Below are 22,131 nucleotides of genomic sequence, written 5' to 3' on the forward strand. Positions count from 1 at the left end.
GCGTGGATTACAGAAAGTGCGAACCCTTGTCCCAGAGGAGGGGGTGGCTTATATAGAGTGCGCCAGGACCCCAGCTCCCCTCCGTTACACAGGGTTCAATGCTCATAAAGGAAAGACGTTACTAGTAATGTCTACAGTAAAGTGTCATAAATGCTCATAATGCTATGATTTAAGTCCTGACCGTTGCAGAGTGGAGGGTTCCTCATCTTCTGGTGGTCGAGTGTCTTCAAGGTGGTCAAGTGAGCGCGTCTCCATGGTCGAGTGGGTGATGGTTTCTCTTCGACTGCTCCTGATTCTTTGTAGAGATGTCCTTGGGGAGGGTATGTTGGACTGGTCATGACCCTACCCTAAGTACATAGCTTCATCAGCCGGCGCGCTGGTTCAATGCATGCGCTATGAGAGGTCGCGTCCGTGTCAGAGCAATCACTCCCTCCAGTCCTTTTTTGTTTGGGTATAACAAAATCTCGTTTTCCATTCACATTTTACAAGCAAAATTCGTGGACAAACTTTGACCCAAAGTACGATGGGGACTAGTAAACCAGAATGGAGGTAGTAGTTTTTTTAATCAAAGAAGGGTTTCCCCTTCCGATTTTCATTACTGAAAACCAGCATCTAAATCTAAACCATAGTATTTGCCCTAGAACTACCAGGTTCAACATCTCACAACATAAACCCATACAACCTCCATCGCAAAAAAACCATACAGCCATACGCCAAGGAGGTACGTAATACTATGGATTCCATTTTCGCTCCATACCAATCGTTCCAAAAACTACTTACTACTTATAACGCGCCATTGAAAATTGGAACTCTTAACCCCGCTAAAAAACGATATTTCAAACGTGGCTACTCGATCTGTGGCCACTGGCGAGCCACCGCGCTCCAAGTCGTTCACCTGTGGTCCCGACCATCAACTCCTACGGATCAAATTATCACGCGAGCTGACTATTCCTACAAAGGTGCTCCACCACGTACCCGGTACCCTCAAATGCAACAATCGTGCACCTAGGGTTTTAGGGTTTATTTGTTAACGTCGCCTTTACGTAACACTCATGTGTGTGAGACAGCAAGAGGCCGACCGCGTGCGTGCGCCTCTTCTCTTCGTATATGTACTCCACCGTTTGTCTGGTGTCCAAAAAATTATAATAACTACTAGCAATGTGCCACTGCGTTGCCACACGATCAAAGTAGATTAATACATATTCACCAATTTGATAGAAAAAAAGTCTAGTTTTGAAATACATATATCACTAAAAATATGTTATGTTTCACTCAAAATATATTCCTTTGGCGGTTTTGATGAGATATGGGAGGAATGTTGTTGGTTTCAAGATTCGAGAAGTGGTATATGCCTAATTTCTACTCTTACTAGCAAGATGCCCGTGCGTTGCATGGAACATCAAGATCTTGTGGGAGAAAAAGATACCCACACCCCTCTCCACATTTGCAAATAAGGCCTTCCCTCATTCATCCTTTTCCCCCACAAGATAAACTACTCATACGAATGCATCTTGATGTTCCGTGCAACGCATGGGCATCTTGCTAGTTGTTGCAAAAAGCCCATGTGTGTGTGAGAGAGAGGGAGAGTGGAGGAGGACAGAGTGCATGTGTGACAAAGACACAAGGAGTGTGTGTGCGATAGGTATCAGCTTAAAATGAGGCGATAGTGTGTGTGTGCACGATCGAGAGGGCGTGTCTCAAGAAGGGAAGAAAAATCTACATAGATACAAGGAGCGGGAGAGAGACATGTATGTGATGGTGGAAGCACTAGTGTGCGGGTGTATAAATCTATCTAGAGGCTAGCTAGTCGATAAATGTTTGTGAGAGAAATACGAGTCGGGGTGCGAAAGCGAGAGTTTTGTGTGTGTGAGGGAGAGACGGTAGTCGGGAAGGGGAGTGGAAGCAGGAGTTGTGTGTGTGTGTCTGTGAGAGAGAGAGAGAGAGAGAGGAGATGGTAGTCGGGGTTGTCTGATCGGTAAACAAACGAATAATGTCAGTCTGGGATGGAGACGAAAAGGAGACCGCAACAAATGTTGTGTCTACAGAAGAGAGAGAGAGTAATTTTAGTGGTATGAGTCATATGTAGAGACATATAGGGTGTGTGAGAGAATCCCATAGAGAGAAAGACAAAGTGAAAGACGAGTGGAGACTGTGTGTGTGGCGGTGAAAAAGAAAGCTTAGGTACCGAGTGATACCAGAGAACAGTAGAGACGTGAAAGATAATGAAAACCATGTAATGTGTAATGATAGGGAGAGTGTGACAATTCTCAAGGGAGACGTCGAGAGACCATGTTTGCGAGGATAGGAGAAACATGAAGTGAGCGTGCGGGTGAGCTGGAGAAAAGAGAGTGATAGCTACCTAAAGAAGCATGCATGCGAGAGGGATGGGCGTGAAAGGAGTGAACAAAAAAGGGATTCAAATATTTGAATTCGAGATGATGATACATGTAATCCATACTCGAACCAAAATTGATCTATCAAACAAGCATACTCATATGAATTCACGCACATCTATATTATTTAATATGTAGATATTACTGATCCATACATTTTAGTACAACATAATTTGGTTAAATTTTTTCGAATTCAACCTTAAGATTTCGAGATAGTTGTATTTGTAAATCATATTATACATATAAAGGAGCAGAATTCTTTGCTGTGCTTTTGAAAGTATATATAAAAAATGATGTATATAGAATGTAATTCCAATTGAAAATGGATCCCGCCGGAAAAAAATAGAATACAAACGGGAATCGAATTGAGTTGGCACGGTAAACGTGCACTCTGCAAAATTTGAACGAAGCGGGGAAAGTCGCAGTAACCGCCCGAAACCAAAATCTGCGAGATGGAAATCACTGCTGCCTATCCCTGCCATGCAAAGCCTATCTGCTGGATTTCTATAGGTTTCGATAGAGGTAGGTTTGTAATTTCACCCAAACGTGACGTAACCACCTCTCACACGGATTCATACACGGTGGGCGCCAAAACACAGTGTGTCCTCAGCCGAAATTGACTCCCTCCCCGATTCATATTCATACACGGTGGGCGCCAAAAATAAACTCTCGTCGGCAAATATTCGGTGTATGCGAGATTATCATCATATCCCCAACCGACTAATGTTGCTGTGATGTAGTAGAAATTTGAAACGGGGGCTAAGTTTGTAAATTTCCTCGCATTTGAGACAAGCGCGCCCTGAATACATGGTTCCCCCTTCCTCTCTACCTCCTTTTTCCCCATTCATACTCTATGGGCGCCAAAACACCCTCTCCACCCCACCCTCCTCCGTCCGCCGCCGTTCGTCATCCCATCCACCACCGTCCTCCTCCACCATGCCGGAGCTGATACCCCGACGCCGCCGTCCATTACAAGAGATCGACCTCTCTCATCCATGGCTTCGGACCGGGATCCTTGCATCCTGTCCTCTCGCTTCATCCCCGTCGTCGTCCACCTTGCCAGCGCCGCTCCTACGACCCTCGCGTCCACCGCGCCCCGCCGCCACCGTCTACCCTCCTAGATCTTCTTCCACGCCACCGACAGCCATCGCTACCGCAGCACCGTCAAATTCTCAGCAGATGCGTACACGGCACCGCACCAGAGGCGGTACTCTTTCGTATCTGCTCAACTTATTTATCGCAGCAAGAAAATAGATCACCACTGCTTTACTCTGATTTCTTATCTTGGTTGCGAAGTTGCCTTTGTCCGGTTTGCACCTTCAGATCCGTCATGGCACGCTCAACACTATACTCCCAATGCTTATGGTTTTCCCCTTTTATATTCCACACTAGTTAAATCACAGTAGACTAAATTTCAAAATTGGGTCAGTCGATTTTTCAAAGCTCGCTGGAGTTTGCCGGTGCGATCGAAGGGGCTCGGGTGGTTGTGGGGCCTCGCCGAACGAAGAAAACTCGACGCGGGTGGGGGTTGGGGCGGGGGTGGGGGTGGCGGAGGAACACAGGCGATGGGGGCCGGTGGTCCGGCCGGCGGCCCGTGCGGTGTTATGTATGGGAAGAATCAGAGACGAGGAAGAAGAAGGATTAGGAGGCGTAGGATCTTCATACAACCACCTGAAATGGTCGAGAGACAGCTGGGAGTTGCATTCTTAATGCGCTCTGGTTCATCATGTGTGGGCACTGCGCAACCAACATTTTATTATCCAAAATCTGCTTGCTCTTCTTTACCATGTTCCTCTTCCGTTCTTCTTTAATATGTACTCTCTCCGTTCCTAAATACAAGTCTTTGTATAGATTCCACCATGGACTACATATGGAACAAAATGAGTGAATCTACACTCTAAAATGTATCTGGATACATCTGTATGTGATCCATAGTGGAAATCTCTACCAAGACTTATATTTTGGAACGGAGGGAGTATGATTGTAGTACAGTATGTTCCTTGTACTGAAGATGAGCAGGGACATTTGCAGTGTAGAGGTCTATACGGTCGGTTGTGATGGACACTTTGAGCCTCTTTGATTCGTAGGATCTTGTAAACATAGGAATAGGATTTGTAGTGGCCTGCCCACTTGAATTCTATAAGAATAGCAAGGAAATGCGAGGAGCTGTGTCGCCTTTGAGAGTTACACTGATATTAACAGTACCGCACCTTCACTTGAAGAGAGCTAGTATCCGAAGCCTTTCTAGCCGTACCGGCAATACTAGCACATATATTCCAACAAGTTTCACTTTGCTGATTTTACTCTGATGCTTAAGGTTTTCCCGTTATATCTACACTATGATATGTGTAGCTGCTTTGTGTCGCACTAGCAGCAGTCCACTCTTGAAGCTAAACACTGCAATGACTTACAAAATTGGCACCAAGGCATTGAGTGCCATTCTGGATGCAATAAAACTCATACGCTCCCCACCTGTTGATTCTTGTTCAGAATATGATCCTAATGACTATTCTAACCTCGAGGAGTCAAAGGCAGATGGCCTGTCCTATTCACCCATCAAGGTGACTGTTCTAATTTGGCAATGTTTTATTGATTGCGAGTATCTTGCATATGTTGTCTTGCATTTCTTCTACTTTGTTGCACCGCCATCTGCTTAGTTTACTAATCATATATGTCGAGATGTCATGCCCATCCATTATCAATACATATTCCATCTGTCATCATACCATGTTTTTCCACTCAAATGTTGTTCTTGTGCATCAGACATCAAAAAGAAAGAGGGTGATTGCCGAACCTGAAGGAGCACCAGCAAAGTCCTTGAAAAACGTGGTGGTGCCGGAGAAATCAGACAGCACCCCACTTATATTGGCTGTACAACCAGTGACACAAAATGTAGGACCAACTCCAGCAGACTGTACCCATACTTCACTGGCCACACCACTAGCCCCACCACACAGGACCTGCACTCCAGCAAAAGGTATACCGATTTCATTTGCCATAGCACCAGCTGTACCATAGAAAAATCCCACTCCAGCAAAAAGTACAGCAAGTCCACCGGCCGAAGACCTATCCCAACTGCTGAGACGGTCAATTCCTGCAGATTGGAACCCCATTCCATTTATTCCCAGTTTAAAAGACAATGCTTTCAATGTTGTTAGGGACTACGTGCATATATTCCCATCATGGGATGATTATTGTGAAGACAAACACCATTTTCACATCTTCCTGTCCAACTTACATGTAAGTGCTATTATTCATGATTATTATTTTCCTGTTTTCTGCTGATTGAACACATCAATGATTTACATTACATTGTTGTAAGTGGGCGAGGGTCAATCTGGATAGTCATGACGAGCAAAGCTTGCTTGTGCTTTTCAAGGAAGCATTGCAGCAGTATCGGTGTTACCTGAGGAAATCACACTTTGATGGCAAGTCTATAAACGAATCTCCGGTGAAGTCTCCTGTGCTAAATTTAGAAGACATTGAATGGAAAAACCTTGTTATGCACTGGTCTCGTTCCCAGGATGAGGTACTGTCTATGAAATCACATGACAATTTGAACTTCTACTTTTCCGCATGTGCCTTACAGATCTTTTTTACAGGAAATCTGCTCGAAGAAGAATTCCGGTTTGACAAGAACGACAGGATATCGCAAATATGATGTCCGCTGCTTTGCTCTTGTTAGTACATGTTGTCCTGTATCACTGTACTTGCATACATACCTGGTTCATTATGTGACAACATTATGCATGATAGCTTGCTTATCAATTGTTCGCTCCAAATTATCTGATCTGTATGAATGATTATATTAGTGTAGAATATATCAAATGTCAATGTTTTTTTAGCTCTACATTGTTCTTGTAAGTACATGATGTCCTTTATCAGTGTACTTATAATGACAGGTAGTTGTTTATGTACCATCACTCTGTAGCTTATTTTCCTTTGCCCTCCATTTTCTGCATATCAGATCTATATTTACTCTTACCATAAGGTTGGTACTGAAAAAGTTTAGTTGTGCATTGCTCTTGGTTGTACCTTTTGCCTGTATCGCCGCACTTACATTTATAGCTACTTGGTTATGTAGCATCACTCTTCATCTTATCTTAAATATTCTTCATTTTTTCGTATATTATCACATCTATATTTACTCTTAACAAAATGTAGAATAAAGGCAATGCTTTTGAAAAAGCTTTTGTGGTAAACATCTTGAATTGCCCCCCCCCCCCATCAGCATGGACAAGGCCTTTATAGAGTCTGTCTTCACCAATAATGTAAGTTTGTCCATCTCAAGCCTTCAAACTTTGTTGTATATATTTGGTTAGGCATGACTGCAATAGCTGTTTATTTTTGGTGTTTACATCAAATTGCTTGTTTAAAGTTTATTATGTAGTTCATAAACAAAAGTTTGTCCTTTCTAAATTTAAGTTTTCAGTTGTACAACCAAGTTCCTTCTTCATACCATGTAAATTAAACTATACAGAGCAAGTGATCTTCTTTTGCACTGCATGCATGCTTCTGTTCTTCATCCGTAATCCAGTGGAGTGGTGAACCTACCCACTACAGCACAATGTCATATTCTGCAATGTTTTAACTATGAACAATGTCATATCATTCTACTATTATTTAAACCGTCTCTTTATTTGCCAATCTGAAATGGTATAAATTGACAGTACACTAACCATTGATACTTATGAGTTCTTGATCTGTAATCCAGTGGTGTCGTGAAGCTGCCAACTCTTTCACAATGTCATTTCCCGCCATGTCTTGACCTGAACAATATCATATTGTGTTAATGCAATTTTAAACTGTGTCACTTTATTTGTCAGTAAGAAATATGATGAATTGTCGGCACTGATACTTTTATGTGCAAAACCTGTCATCTGTCTTCTTGCTTATCTTTTAGAGTGAGGAAGATATAAGTGTTGAACAAGCGCAGTCTCATCATCTTGCTCAGCTGCTTGCGCTGCAGTTCCCCAGCAGGGCTAACCTTTCTTGAACTCTATTGAAGTGCTGTCGGTTTTGTATATTATTTTGTCGGCGTGTTTATTTGCACTGGTGGCGATCTTTGATGCCAAGTGTATGTAATATGCTGTCTGCTTGTGCTTTATTATCATAGTGGCGAACTTTGATGCCCATGGATGTAATATGTCGTGATTTCTTTATTGTATAGTCTAGGTTTTTTCTTATTCACGGTGTTGCAGTTATTTTACTGTATATATATCCTGTCTTCGCAGTAAACCGGTCAAACCGTAAAATTACGATACATAATCGGGCCGTCATGCAATCACAATGTAGGTTGGGCCTGAAACGTGTCGAACAGCTCACGGGCCGGCGGCAGCCCGAAATGAACCCCGGCCCATGATTGTGCGAATCAAATCACGGGCTTTTAACAGGCCAAAATTGTCTCGGTCCTTATTTGGCCCAATCAGATATTGGCTGCGAGCAGGCCGGATGCAAACCGGGCCGTAGTTAGGCCCAACTATATGACGGGCTTTTAACAAGCCAAAATTAATATAGGGCCGAAATGTTAAACGAGCCCTTAACAGGCCAAAACTAATATCAGGCCGAATTACTAAGTGCGCCTTCAGTAAGTGGGCCCAAAAGCATAGTGTCGAGTTGACGGGCCGAATCTGATATGGGCCATAATTGAGCCCAAAGCCTCTTAAAGGGTCGGACCTGATCTGGGCCGTAATTTGGCCCAGAACGTGGTAGGCTTTTAACGGGCTGGATCTCACATGGGCCACTATTAGGCTCAGAGCGTGGCAGGCCATTAATGGACCAGATCAAATATGGGCCGGTATTTGGCCCAAAACATGGCAGCCAGTTAATGGGCCGACCTACTAGCGTCCTCAAAATCTTGTGGGCCTACAGATGGGCCGGCCCATTAATATCGGCGAAATCTCGCGGGCCTTTAGCTGGGCCGGCCCATTATGATCCGCAAGAATCTTGTGGGCCTTTACCTGGGCCGGCCCATTATGGCACACAAAAATCTTGTGGGCCTTTACCTGGGCCGGCCCATTATGGCCCGCAAAATCTTGTGGGCCTTTAGTTGGGCCGGCCCATTATGGTCCGCAAAATCTCGTGGGCCTTTAGTTGGGCCGGCCCATTATGGTCCGCAAAATTTTGTGAGCCTTCAGTTGGGCCGACCCATTTAAACTTGATGGGCCGGTCCACGTATCAACGTATCATATGCGCGTCTTGCCCATTAGATGAGTGACACATGTGCCAACTCGGACCTGACACGTGTCTCCTCCAGCCAATGATGATTTTACACGTGGAAAATCCCCATTGGTCGGGGCTGTTGACGGGTTAACGGATCTAAAACCCGACCCGATAGCTTAACGGCGTTCCGTTACGGTAGATGCCATGTGTCGGTTACCCTTGACGAAAACACTTCTGTGACGCACGATTTATCGTCATGGAAGTTGTCACTTCCGTGATGATAATTTTGGTAATGTCATGAAACACTTCTACGACAGCATATGTATGACTATCTTGATTCTGTCATAAAATCGTTATGGATGTACATGCATGACAGAAAACGCGACCTACTGTGACAAACACGTATCATCACGGAAGTGTATTTTTTTGTAGTGTCCACCTTCAATATGACTCCATGGTAGATGATCAATCCACCCCTGCGCCTCATCGACTTCAAGCTCCGTGTATAGACCACCTTGAATCAATCCCGCACCATAGTCTTGTCGAAGCCGCACAAGCCCTCGGGCCTACGCCACGTGTTTCCACGCCCCAGAAGTCGGTCACCATCAACAACACGCTCCAATGTCGTCATCGCCGATCCCACCACCGTCTTCTGTACCAACCGACTTGCGTCGATCCGTCAGACTGTCCAGTCCAACCCAGCCGAACTTGTCCGACTACATGACACGCTCGAGGCTCCCAAATCATCTTCCAAGAATTTCCATCCATCACTTGATAAATCCACCTTAGCAGACATAACTTTCCACAACGCCTTCAAGCATCTATGTTGTGCCAACAAAATTTCCATCTTTGCCTGTCATAACCCAAGATTTTCTGTCCTGTTGAACTTCTCCACCTCAAACCAGGTACCCATTGGCACCATGGTTCTTCGTACGGCTGACACTGCAAAAAAATTATCTGAGCTCTCTTCTCACACAATGCCCAAGTACACAAGGTTGTACTAGTAGCAAATTCCAACCAAAAATCTTTTTGGTCTTCACGCGTGTAGCGCTCCCTGGCACAAAATTCCAATGCTAAGCTTTGCTTCACCTTCTGCTATTTCCAATGGATGCCAACGTGAATACGTGATGGATTTGTTTTTTCTTCGCCGAATCGATCTGCCTCTCGCCGCGTCCACAAGGACTCGGTCCTTCTTTTTTTTTTTTTTGTCAAAACAAATCTCCTGGAGTATACCAATCAAACCTGCAACGCAGACCTTCCACGCAGAGCGTAGCCAGCTCCTTCCGCGCCTGGTCCACCAGCACAACACGTACACGCACCAGCTAGCCCCGTTGGGCCAGCCCACACCGCGCGCACTTCGGCTTCAGCTGCCTGGCCTGCCACGCGCGTCTGTACGCTCGCCCGATCGATCCTGATCGACCACCGCACGTTCCTTGCTGCCGCAACGCACGCAAGCCTTCCGCCGATCCGACGCCTGCTGCAACTGCTACTTTCGATCTCGCCGAGAACTCCGCCGCACTTGCCTGACGTCGCCTGCCTTCAGATCACTTTTCACCAAGTCGGATGTATGCCAATCGACTTTTCGCCTCACGCCGCTTCACGACTTCCCGGCGACCACGATCACAACATCAACCTTGTTTCCCTTTGATCAACAACACCTTCGAACAACCTAGCTTATGATATCACTTGTTAGAATCAAATCCGAGGCATACCGTCAATCATCCGAGGACCAAACAATCACACGAGCACGACACCGAGATTTGTTAACGAGGTTCACCGATATGGCTACATCTTTGAGGCCTGACTATGGGCGCTACTCCCCATAACACCGCTACAATACCGCACCAGATCGCCCTGGACGTCGGCACATGCCGCCTGCTTCCCTTGCGTTCCGGTGCTATTATGTTGGCATAGGTTACATTGTGTGTCTACCCCCGTTATATATGAGAGGCCTAGGATACAAGTGTTCTACTTGGACATGACTCCATATCCTATCTAAAAACAATAAAACTATAAATCCAACTGTAACCTAACTTGTACACAATATTCGACACGACTTTTAACACTTCAAAGATCTGCTTCAGGGTAATAGTCCTTGGTCTGACATCTGTTTGGACCGGCCAACATTGCCCCTCAAGCGGAAATTGCTTCCTTAAGGCGTTGTCTTGAAGTGTTGTATCCTTTATCTGCTAATATGTCATTGTAGATTTTGTGGTACAACTAGGAGATGTTGCCGCGAGGCATGTGGATGGCCTTAAAGTTTTTTTCTCCTTGTAAGTTGATTAGTTCAGCACTATACATAATTAATAATACATGGTTGTGTGCATCACTCGTTGCATAGGCTGAGGTTTTTTGTTTCCTCTTTTTTCAAAATAAAACACTATGTGGCCTCCCAGACTAATACTACCTCTTCTTTCTTTTTCTTACACAACATGATCCAACTGCTACCCCACGACCAGCTATTACCTCACAGACTTATTTCTTACCAAATCCTCATGCATGTTCGGTTCTAGTCTCTGCAGCCTGCGCCTTTGGCATCCGCGCCTGCCCTACCTGCTCGGACCTCCTATATGACGCACACCGCATCCAATAGGTACCCAACTGTGTCGGTCCATCAGTGCAGTACAGGCTCGGCTATTGTAGCGACCCTGGTACTATAGAGGCTTCGCTAGACAGCTAATGTTTTTTTCGTTTTTCCAAAAGCACTGAAAATAATTTAAAAGATGTTAGATTTTTTTGGAAAAAATGAAATATCCTTGGAAAGTTCTTTTTTTCAATTGTGACATTTAAAAAATCGTTTTTAATGCAAACAGTTTTGAAATTGTGATTGTTTTAAACATGAACAAATTTTGAATTAAAGAACAGTTATTTTAATAAAAAGGGAACATATTTTGAAATTTGATTTTTTTAGAATACGTACATTGGAAAAAACGAACACATTATGAACATTTTTTTATTTTCAAACATTTTTGTAGAAAACGAGCATAACTTAATTTTATTTTGGAAATGCAAGCAAATTTTAAACAACGTGAACAAACTTATAAGTGTTTGTACATTTTCTTAAATATCAACATATTATTAAAATTCCATACAATATTTGGAAATTCGATTTTAACGAAAATTTCAAGAAATATAAAAGAAAAGAAAAACAGAAAAACCAAAAAAATGAACAAGAAAGTGGAAAAATGGAAATGAAAAATAAAAAAGAAAAATTAACAAAAGGAAAAGACAAACAAAACAGAAAACGGAGAGGAAATTTCCTGATTCAAAAAACCTTTTAGAATGTTCCCAAAGCAGGTAAAAGCCGCCTCCAAACTCCTACAGGGCTTCGAAACTGGAAGCAGAATCCTCTTTGTTTATTTTTTTTAATTTTTTTGAGGGTCGAATCCGGGAGTAACTAGTTGACGAGCACTCATTTGGGAGTCTCACAATGATCAGCGTCACTTGACATGCTCTCAGCCACCCGCCACGTGTCGTGCTCTAGGCACTCCCTTCGGATTTTCTTTTTAATTTGCACGCGTTTTCGGCTTTTAAACTGTTTTATTTTTAGTTTTTTAACGTTTTGGTTTTTCACCTATCTTCCTTAGCTTTTAGGTCAAAAATAATTTTTAGCACGTGGTTTTGCTTTTGCGAAATGCACGACCATGCCTCTTGGAAATGAAATAAATATGTTTTTTATTTTTTTTTTGTTTTCGCGAGAGGCATGATTTTGCTTTTGTAAGAGACACGGTTGTCCCTTTACGACCGTGCCTATCGTAAACAAAAAAAGAACGCGGGCGTGGTTCTCGCAAACAGAAAAGGTGCGCGCGAGCAACCAAGTGGGCTGGCCCAGTTACAGCGCGAAGCAGGTTTTCATTTTTGGGAACCGTCTAAAGTTCCAGGCCGGCTTTTATCGGTTTTGAAAACTTTCTAGAGGATTTCCTGAACCGATTATTTTATGGGATTTTCTATTTCTCTTTTTGGTTTTCTGTTTTTTTGTCTTCTCATTTTTGTTTCTTTTCCAAACAATTATCAATTAAAAAATGTAGTTTCTTGGAAAAAGTTTACATTTTACAAATTTTGTTGGAATTTCGAAAAATTGATTACAAATGTTATTCTCAAATTAAAAAAATCTATGATTACATTTTTTTTTCAAATTGGAAAATTGTTTTGGTTTCCGAAATTTGTTCATATTTTCAAAAAAGTCCAAAAACTTGAAAATTTGTTCACTTATTCAAAAATTATTCTGTATTTTAAAAAATCAATTTTTCGAATTTTGTTTGTTTTTCTATATGGAAGTTTGTATTTCAAAATAATTTCTTGTTTTCATAATTATTTTGGGAATTTCTAAAAATTGTTGTCGTCTTTTGAAATGTCGGGATTTTAAATTTTGCTCATTTTCTTTATGTTGTTGGAGTTGGAATTATAGAATGTGTTTACCTTTTAAAAATATATTTCGTGTTTTGAAAAAGAATTGGAATCTCAAAATTGTTCATAATTTTCAGGTAGTATTTAAAAATCAATAAATGTTTCAAATCTGCCGCTACTGTATGTTCTTAGAGCATCTCCAACAGCCGCCCAATGTGTCGCGCGTTAAAACCTACTTTTCCATGCGCCCATGGTCTGATTTGGCGCGGCGGGCGGCGCTTGCTCCAGCAGCCGCGCTAAAATGCAATGCGCGCGCGTAGCTCCAGCAGCGCGTTAAAATGTAGCACGCGTGACTCATCCACATACAACATATGCATCCCAAACACAAGGAAAAAGATCAAACACAAACTCGAATGCATGCAATCTATTGAGCCAAGCGTATTTGGGAAGCCGCGAGTTTTGTTCATTTCCAATAGCCTTGCGGCGTCTTCAGCATTGGGAGATTTTAAATACTCCTGGCCAAACACTTGGACAATTCCGACTGCAAAGCGCTTGACACACATGATGGCTTGGCTCTCACCCGTGGCCAAATGATCATCAACTAGATCAGTCGGGATATCATATGCCAACATACGCAAAGCGGTTCTCACCTTCTGAAAGGTGCTATGCCCGAGCTCTCCAGCGTCATTCATCCTTTGCTGAAAAACCGGTCATGACTCGCTAGTTTCTCTGCAATGCGCCTGAACAACTCGGTGCTCATTCTAAACCAACGACAAAAGTACGACTCCGGATACGTGGGATTCTTCACGAAATAGTGCCTCATCAATCTGTTATGGATATCGATCCTATCCCTCCAAATTTTCTGCCGACTCATAACCGAACCACCGTGCTTCGGTTTTTTTATTGATGTGCATAGCTAGGATCATTGCAAGATCCTCCTCCTCTTCCATATCAAATTCTTCTTTGGAAGAATCATACGACGAACTCATCTACAATGTTCAATACTAAGCTATTTAAAAACTACAATCAACTTGCACTAAATTCATGAAGTTTGAGCAATACATACCTTGTGGACATTTTGTCGAACACCTTGCGGGCGCTGAGCGGCAGTGAGTGGCCGGGCGCTGTTGGTCGGAGGACTGCCGCACGCAAGGGGCGGCGGTGACTAGAGGGAGACGGAGGTAGTCGCCATGGCGCGGGGATAGGCCGGGGAAGCGCCGGAACAGTCGCCGAAATAAATGGGGTGGCACGGGCGATGGCGCTGCCGCGGCTGGATGGGGTAGGTGGAGTTGCGAGCGAGCGCGCGGGAGTGGGCGCAACAAATAAACGGCGCGCGATGGCGTTTCGGTCCGCGTGCACGATTTTTACGCCTCCGCTGAAGCGTCCTTAGCAATAACGCACCCGAAAAACACTGATTTTTTCAGCGCGGTGCTTATATAGCGCGGCTGTTGGAAATACTCTTGAATGTTCGTGCGAAACATTAGTATGTCATCAGAGCGACTGGCTAGCATCCTAGCGACATGAGGTAAGCAGGTGACAGATCTCGTGTTTCGACTGCTGCCAGTGCTGTATTTTTCGGGATTTTTGTGTCCTCGCGTTCAACTCGTTTTGGTCTCTAGTGGGCCGGCCCAATCGCGAACCCCCCTGTGCGGCACGCGTTTCATTCGACGCAGTGTGCGTCCTGGAGGTCCCATTGCCCGTACCAGTTCTTTTCCATCCTTCTTTTTTAGTTTAGTTTTTTGGGTTGTTTTGTTGGGGCCTGCTACGCGTCGTTCGGGTGATGTTTAGAAAACATCCGCCACCTCGGTAGTTGTCGTGGTTTTGTCATGGCAGATGTCATAGGGTGAGGACTTAGTCGTGAGGCCAACGCATCTATGTGGTAACTTGAGAGGGGTTGAGCGGAATCGAGAGACGTAACATAAGACAGGGATTTAGACAGCTTCGGGCCTCGGAAAACATCATCCGGTAACAACCCTACATGCTGTTTGAGGCTAGGTCTCATTATCATCACAAGGGAGTCACCGTAAACCGGCTCTCCTCTTTGTGTCTAGCCCTAAGATTGTTTCTTCTTGCCCCTTCCTCTTTGGGGAGCCCTACCCCTTCTTATATATGTTGAAGGGGCGGGTTACATGTAGAGTCCAACTCGGAATTAAGACTTAACTATTCTGACTTATCTTAATGGGCTTCTTAACATCTTGGGCTTCATAATGTCCCGGGCTTCATAACCCCTGGCAACCCAGTTATCACTGTTTGCAGTTTAAGATGGTCTCCCGGTTTAAGATCTGACTTAACTCCTGCCGTTTTACCACCTGCCTTAACACTTGCCGGTTTACCACCTGCCGGTTTACCGTCCGTCATATCCATTTGAATTAACTGTCTGTCTTAACTGTCTGCCGGTTTACAACTCCGGCCGGGTCATACCGCGGGGTATATCCCCGACATTAGCCCCCAGTTTAATTTGGAGTTATCCATGTTAACCTGATCCTGAGCATCTTTGAATCCTTGTCATTTCTTTCTAGAAAATCCGGGTCAATAGGCCAGCTTCATAATCAATTTGCTGATATTAGTTTGTCACAGAGAAATATTGTGAAGAATAACTTCTTTGACTCAGCTCCCAATGCTTAACAAAAATATTGGTCTTTGAAATACTCATCTGATATTCAGTCGGTTTAAGAATGTAGAACTTGCCGGTTTAAGAATGTAGAACTTTGTCGGTTTATCATTGCCGGTTTACCAAAATTGATTGCACCGGGTCATAATTGTAGTTAACATCAAGCTTGAAAATATACCTCTTATATGCCTATCACTTGTAGCCCCCAAGTCTTAAGAAGGTAACATAGCAACAACTTAAGACTTGCTTCAAATACAAATGTCATAAGCTTGAAGAAATCCAGGTTGTTCATCTCAATCACCAGTTAGAACTGAGTATTCCATATATGTAGCCCCCAAGTGCCGGGTTGTCATGCTTGCAGCAACCTGGGACTTGAAATTGCCTTATGCTCATAAAGACTTCAACCAGTGTAGCCCCCAAGGGCCGGGTTATTATGTAATAATGAGCAGGGACTTTGTAAATATGATCATGTAAACTTGAGCAGCAATGTGTAGCCCCCAAGGGCCGGCTCAATAAGATAATATTGAGTTGGGACTTTAATATATTCTTTAATGAAAATAACATCATATGATGTAACCCCCATCATGGGGCTTGAACCCACGTCCACAAGGTTAAGAGCTTTGTGCTTTACCAACTGAGCAGTGGATCCTTCAATAATAGATGAAAATTTATGTACATTGAATTGTTGACAGGAGCAATTGGTAGCCCCCAAGGGCCGGCTCATTATGATGTGATGAGTCGGGTCTTTAATAAATGAGCAAACAATGACTTTGCATTAGCCCCCAAGTGTCATGGTGCATGCTTGTAGCGACATGAGACTTGTGTATTTGATGTAATCCCAACTTGAATAATGTAGCCCCCAAGTGCCGGGACGTAAGCCTGCAACGACTCGGGACTATTCCTTCCATTGTACAATAAATCATATCCATTGATAATATGATAGCCATTGCGCTAAAGCGACTTTGAAAACCTTAATCATAATACTGGTTATTGATAACCATAATTAAAATCCAGCCGTGTTGGCTATTAAAGATTTTGAATAATATAACCTGGTTTGAAAACCGATTCCTGCCATATAAACCGGTATATCCATGCACATATGATACATGCTATGATGATGTAATGATGATATACGATGTGATATATGATGATGTATATGTATGATCAAGAGGGTTTAAGCTATGGTTCGAATACGACCAGAGCCCCATGTAGTCATAATTGTAGCATTGTGCCGATCAAGAGGTGTAGCTATGGTTCGAATACGACCAAGCCCCCAAGTGATTTTCCTACCTTATGCTTATCAAGAGGTGTAACTATGATTCGATCCCATAGCCCCCAAGTGATTTTCCTGGTGGCCTTATGCCTATCAAGAGGTGTAGCGATGGTTCGGATACGACCAAGCCCCCAAGTAATTTCCCTGGTGCCCTTATGCTTATCAAGAGGGTATAAGCTATGGTTCGGATACGACCAGAGCCCCCAAGTGATTTCCCTGGTGGCTTTAAGCCTATCAAAATGTGTGACTATGGTTCGAACATAGCCCCCAAGTGATATTGTGAGCTGTGCTCATGGGATACCCATGTTTGAGCTGTGCTATGCAGCAGACTCTTTTTGGCCCCTTATGATAATATTGGCTTGATAGCCGGATTACCGAACTAACCAGAGTTGTGCTCTTATGATAATATTGGCTTGATAGACGGATCAAGAAGGTAGTAACACTATGTTCTCTTTGGTGAATACACCTATGTTTGAACAGGAAGCCCCCAAATGATATTGTGAGCTGTGCTCAAGGGGTACCTATGTTTGAGTTGTGCTTTTGCAACAGACTCTCTTTGGTCCCTTCAATTTTTCCTGAAAACTCGAACTTGCGAGAGATTATTCTTTTTGAACTGGAAATTCTTAAACCGGATACTGAGAGCTTCAAAGCTTTGTGGGAGATAGCTTTCCCTTGAACCGGAATTCAAACCGGAATCCTTCTTTTTAAGCCGATAATTTTCTGACGGCCTTTAAATTTACACCAATATGGCGGTTTAGGGTCCTGCATTAGATAACTTTGCAAGCCAGAGTAATTGCTCTTTTAAAGAAAGCAATATATAATATAAAAATATACTGGATGGATTTCACCTGATATATTAGGTCAGAAATTATCCATCGTGGAGTTGATCATCACCACGATGAAGTTGAAATCAATCACGGGCGGGTCGACCGTGGGAGCAGACAGATGAGTCGCCCGCAATATTATAAACCGGTGCGAACGGGCGAGTCAATTGCAGGCACAATCCCAGCGAGTTGATGTAGATTAAGCTGCACGGGCGGCGGTTTGTGCACACTTGTTCAACGACAAGCTGGTGCGGTCACCGATGCATGATGATGCTAACACATACTCCATAAGCACGGCATGGACAAACGCTAGTGCAAAATTAATGCTGACGCGCGCCCTTTTTGCGACACATTTGTAAAGAATAATGGTCCTGTGAAAAGAAAATATCATAGACCAGAGTAATTGTTCTCAAACCATTTAATATGTGTTGATAAAATATATAGAAAAGACAACACCTGGTGATTTGTCAGACAAACGCGGGCACTAACATTGGATGATATAGTCGGACGAAAAGAGTTCTCAGATATACTGTTAACTTTGTCCGATCTTTTAAATCGCCGGACGCGTCTGACAACCTCATGGAATAGTATTCTGCACCATGGTCTTCCTGTAGTCAAAATACAGACTAGCAGTTGGAGTACTAGTACTGCCTCTGATCTTTTTTCTTGGCGTTTATGCTTATCCTGCATACCACAGCAAAATCAGATTGCCTTATTCCTTTCTGCATGCACACAGGTTCTCTGTCCCGTTTCTCTCTCTGTGGATGTGCATGAGCCTGCATGCGTTTCTCCTTCTCTCTCTCTCTCTCTCTTTTTTGCACATATATCCTGAGATGGTTGTGCGTGCACCCGTCGGCCAGCTCTCAAATCGCTGGCATCAGTACTTTGCAGTAGTAGCTTAGACAATCTCTGAAGTTTGGGACCTGGGAGCCTTTGCCTGTGGTATTTGCTCTTCTCCTTTGGTCTTCGCAGTGTGTTTCTCTTCAGTCAGCGGCAGCCAGCGACTCGGCGCGAGGGCACGAGGGCACGAGGCAAGCAGCAGACTCAGCGGCTCGAATTGGTAAAGATGAACACAGCACAGGCGAATTGCGTGGACAGAACGCGCAGTGGTGCAAACCGACAGATGTGTAGCAACAGCCGGCTATGCAATGAACCGGCGGGAGGCATGGTAGTGGCAGGTGACTGGTCGAGCTCAGCGACAGCAATCTGAAAAGGGTCGTGGCAGAACCTCAACAGGCAGCCTTGGTATGCCGGCGAACCACAGTGGAGGAGGCAACCTCCGCCGCCATCGCAGCCTGAGGGCAGTACGAGGTTGAGACACGGCAGCAAGCTCGGCGCGCTCAGACTTGGGTGACCCGGCGCGCTATAGCTCGTCCGCAAGAAGCAGCAGAAAAGGCTCGAGGCGCTCGGCGATTTGGCGGAGACGGGGGTGATCCGGCGACTTGAGGTAACAGGGCCGGCTCAAACCGGTGGCCAGGCAGAAGGTACAGAGACGACGCAGAGAAAACGGTCACCCGGCAATGGGGGCGGAGAAGTCCGAATCGCCACACGAATCTTTTATCGCTGGTGAGGTGATGTGGATGAAGCCCAAGGCAGGTCACTTGGCGACTACGACTCGGACGACCGCAGTGGCGGTGGTGAGGCCGGGTCAACTTGACCCGGCGGCGGTTTAATACTGGAACGACAGCTAAGTAACATGGCCGCGGCGAGCCACGGCGTAGAAGCGGACTGGCCCAGAAGGGGAGGCCACAGCGGCTCCGGTCGAGGATGCCTCTGTTGGATCGCGGTCCGGCTCGAGGAGGTAAATTGCGGTAGAGGTGCGACGATCGATGACACAGCGAGCCACAATAGCGGCAGGTTGGCGTCGCGGGACCATTGATGCGGCGAGTCACAACAGTGGCGGCTCAGCAGAATTGAGGTCGGCGGGTCACGGCCTTGGCGGTTCAGAGGCGTAGTGAAGATAAACCGGAGGTGAAGCAAGGCGACTCGGTGGCAGCGGTTTGGTGCAGCGGCGGCAACGTGAGGACCCAGGCCGGCAATCGAAAGCACGACGGCTCGGATGCAGTCTCGGGTGTGACGGCAGTGACCCGGCATGGCGAGACGACGGAGGTGGAGGCCGCAGAGGTCCGGGGCGGCCCGGCACCGGTCCGGTGGCGGCTTGAAGTGGCAAAAAAGGCGCAAGGCCGGCTTGAGGATGAAGAAGCAGCCCACGGCAACAGAGGCTGAGGCAGACAGCAGCTCGCAGGGCTCGACGGTTAGTAGCTCAACACGGTGGCCGGCGTTCCGGCGAACGGGCAGTGAGGACAGGCCGCAAGCAGGAGGAGGCGAGACAGCTGGCCTCGATGAATGAGTCCGGATCGTGGCCTCGAGGCGCGGACGGTGGAGGAGTCTCGATCGTTACCTTATCTGTTTCCGGGTCGTGGCCTCCGGGCCTCCCTTTTTTTCATACGCTGAGTAACCCGGCTTAGATCAGTTTATCCTACTATGTATAGCAACCTTTTCCCACCAGTAATACGCCTCGTGGCATCTTATGGTAAAAAACAAAGGCCGGATTAATATTCTGTACTAGTGCCTCCACACATCATACTGGATGACTTGTTTTTGGTCTCCCTGGGAAGAAATCAATGACCGGTCAAATCTGGATTTGTTGCCGAAGAATGAAACAACTGCGTTACACTTTGACGTTTCCCCACGTGTTCCAGCTTGGAATAGAAGCAGCAGCAGCGCCGGTACATAGGACGACGCGAATGTACCCACGGATCCGGCTTGCCTGCTCCCTCTCTGTACTCCCATCCGTGCTCCCACTTCATCCTACGGCTATTTTTTTTTCCTTTTTTCTTTCTAATCTAATAATCTCTCCCTGATTTTAAGGGGGTGGGCCGGGCCTTATTTTGTTCCAATCAAATCAAGCCACATAGACGGGAGCATGGATGGGCACACGACGGGGGAGCAGGCAAGTCTCGTCCATGTACCCACACCCATATAGTACTCACCTGACCTCGGTTGATATCCTAGCGATCTCGTATAACGTGCCGCTCCCCCTGTACCGCCTCATATTTGGACGGTTGTATGTTTAGCAGCACCGACAAACCAGATTGCCTCGGATTTAGACTCCACTTGTCGTACCCTTAACGGTTTTGGTGTTCTTTTGGGGGCGGCAGCTGCACGCGATGCAACCCTGATCTCATTGAATTAAACCTCATACTGCTCGCTCCATCACAATTTTGATCAGAAGCAACGAATTTGCCAGTCTCACCCAAAGTTATCTCATGCCGGTTTATCCCGCAGGATTGTTTGGTCCTGGCTTTTCTTCATCCGACCAAATCGCGAGCTTCTCAATCCCTGAAAGAGATCCCCTCAAGAACTCAACACCACCGTGCGTGCGGCCCCACGGTGGGTGCCAACTGTCGTGGTTTTGTCACGGCAGATGTCCTAGGGTGAGGACTTAGTCGTGAGGCCAACGCATCTATGTGGTAGCTTGAGAGGGGTTGAGCGGAATCGAGAGACGCAACACAAGACATGGATTTAGACAGCTTGGGGCCCCGGGAAACATCATCCGAAAACAACCCTACATGTTGTTTGAGGCTAGGTCTCATTATCATCACGAGGGAGTCACCGTAAAACGGCTCTCCTCTTTGTGTCAAGCCCTAAGATTGTTTCTTCTTGCCCCTTCCTCTTTGGGGAGCCCTACTCCTCCTTATATATGTTGAAGGGGCGGGTTACATGTAGAGTCCAACTCGGACTTAAGACTTAACTATTCTGACTTATCTTCATGGGCTTCTTAACATCTTGGGCTTCATAACGTCTCGGGCTTCATAACCCCTGGCAACCCAGTTATCACTGTTTGTCGGTTTAAGATGCTCTGCCGGTTTAAGATCTGACTTAACTCCTGCCGGTTTACCACCTTCCTTAACACTTGCCGGTTTACCACCTGGCGGTTTACCATCCGTCATAGCCATTTGACTTAAATGTCTGTCTTAACTGTCTGCCGGTTTATCAAGTCCCAGCCGGTTTACAACTCGGCCGGGTCATACCGCGGGGTATATCCCTGACAGTAGCCGTAGTATCCCGAGCTCGACAACTGTCTGATCTTTTTCCGTGCGCGTGCATCAATCTTGCAACAAGGCTTGTGTTGCACTCGGCGCTTTGTAACACGAGCCTTGGTGTGCTCTTGCCGAACCTTTTCTTTGAAACAAAACCTATGTTTCAGAAACAAGACCTCTGTTGCAGAAAAAAATAAATACTTCGTTGTTGGCCCCTTTGCAACAAACGTAGTGTTGCGCTCGCTCCCTCTGCAACAAGAACCTTATTGCAGAAACAAAAAAAATCCCCTCGCAATTAGTGGTCTTTATAGAAAAGTTTTGCAATGGAGATCTTGTTGCAAATTTTATTTTTTTGCAACAGAGGTTTTGTTGCAGATTTTTTTTATGCAACAGAGGTCTTGTTGCAGAACTTTTTTACAATTTTCGCAACATAGCACTTGTTGCAGAAAAGCACGCGAGGAGAGAACGCCATGGAAAT

This window comes from Triticum dicoccoides, chromosome 2A, assembly GCF_002162155.2.
Source record: "Triticum dicoccoides isolate Atlit2015 ecotype Zavitan chromosome 2A, WEW_v2.0, whole genome shotgun sequence".
Lineage (NCBI taxonomy): Eukaryota > Viridiplantae > Streptophyta > Magnoliopsida > Poales > Poaceae > Triticum > Triticum dicoccoides.